Here is a 1,802-nt window from a genome sequence, read left to right as displayed (position 1 = left end):
CCATTCTCTTTATCATCCACTTTATCATCGGGGGTAACGGATCCACCTGGTCGTATCTGAGGATCCCAGGCGGATTCCCCTGTCTATCGTTTGTAAAATTGCAGCAACATCCGCACTTGATGGTGATTCTTCCTTTTCCTCGTATCCATTTCTTCGGCTCAAAATATGCTCTTTCCATGAGAAGGCCCGCTCGACCTCTATTTCTCAAATCAAAGATGCAGTCCAGGATTCTTCTTCCATCAATTTTAGAGAAAACTCTGGTATATAGCTCCAGACCTTCCAATATGTTGATAAATTTTCCCTGAACCTCTTCGTAGAATTCAAATTCTCTTTTGTCTACTTTGCTTATTTTGTTATATTCCACCATACCGGGAGTTGGCAGCTGTCTAAGACTTTCCTTCCTTCAAGCCTTGGCGGGAAACCAAACCGGTGTTGGTCGTTCTTTGGCGCTTGCGCTCCTATTGTAGAAAGGCTCTCTGTTTCTTTCGGCTTGCATTTCTTCATTGCAATCTGCGGAGTGGAGTATTTGGTAGTTGTTCACTGTGGGCAGCTATTAAGCCCCTTGCTGGAGTATCTATTATGGAGGGCAGTCGGCTGGGCCCTTCCATCGGATCTTGTTCTGCTATCACGTTTTTACCCTTACATGACACATTATCTTGAGTGGTCACCCTCAACAGTGAGAGTAGTCCCTTCTTTTCTTCATTGCCGACTATGCCCATTAGAGGACCGTCATAGTCCATATCAATTTGGTTGAATTCCATGTCAAAATCTTTGACACCTCCTTGTGGCGCCATCTCTTCATTCAGTGCAAGATTCCAGCCGTCCTGGAAGGCAAAGATCAGCATCTGTCCTGACATTTTTCAACAGACGACAAAAAGAAACGTCAGTGGACCGAAGCTTGGCTTGAACAAGAACAAAAGAGAGTATCTATTAAAGTAAATTTTAATTTGTTTTGGTGAAAAGGATTACTCATTTTATGTGTGAGTTTTTTTTTGAGTTTTTATGTGTGAGTTTTGTTTTAATTTTATGGAATTTTTAAATCCAAAAGTAGAAAAGAGAACGTGTAAAGTTCAAAAAATTTTCTGCAAATTTTCATTATATAGGAGATTAATTATAAAATTTGGACCCGGTCATAGACATATTGCCACATAGATAACCCTAAAATAATCAAAGTTTCAAAGTTTCAAAGCAAGAAGAAGCAAGCAGAGGTAAGTGGAATTAAGCAGCATCAGGTCGCGTAATAGGTTTTCAGGTATCTTTCATTTATCGGTAACATGGGTCATTCACCCCGGAAGTCCACTAACTGGTAGGCTCCTCATGTATAAACCTTCTCAACGACAAATGGTCCCTCCCAAGTTGGCTCAAATTTGCCACCTTTTTACGGCGAGCAAGAGTAGATCTTTTCAGCATGAGTACGAGTTCACCAATTTTGAATGTCCTTGGGCGGACCAATTTGTCATGGGCTTGTACCATCTTTGCCTGGTAGAGCTCCAAATGTTGTTGTGCTTCCAATTGTTTTCCCTTGAGACTCTCCAGTTTTTTAAGCCTGAGTTTTGTGCTTTCTTATGTAGTAAGTTGGTTGGCAACGACGACTCTGAGAGATGGTGTCTGAATTTCTAGCGGTAACACGGCCTCGGTCCTCTACACGAGCACATAAGGTGTACGTTGAGTGGGAGTCCTGAAAGTCGTCCGGTAGGCCCACAAGGCTTCTAACAATTTGTTATGCCAATCCCTTTTAATTTCATCTAGTGTTTTCTTCAAAATCTGTACCAGTGTCTTGTTGAAAGCTTCAGCCAGACCAT

Source organism: Phalaenopsis equestris, unplaced genomic scaffold (genome assembly GCF_001263595.1).
Source record: "Phalaenopsis equestris unplaced genomic scaffold, ASM126359v1 Scaffold206011, whole genome shotgun sequence".
Classification (NCBI taxonomy): domain Eukaryota; kingdom Viridiplantae; phylum Streptophyta; class Magnoliopsida; order Asparagales; family Orchidaceae; genus Phalaenopsis; species Phalaenopsis equestris.
This window is presented reverse-complemented; position numbering follows the sequence as displayed.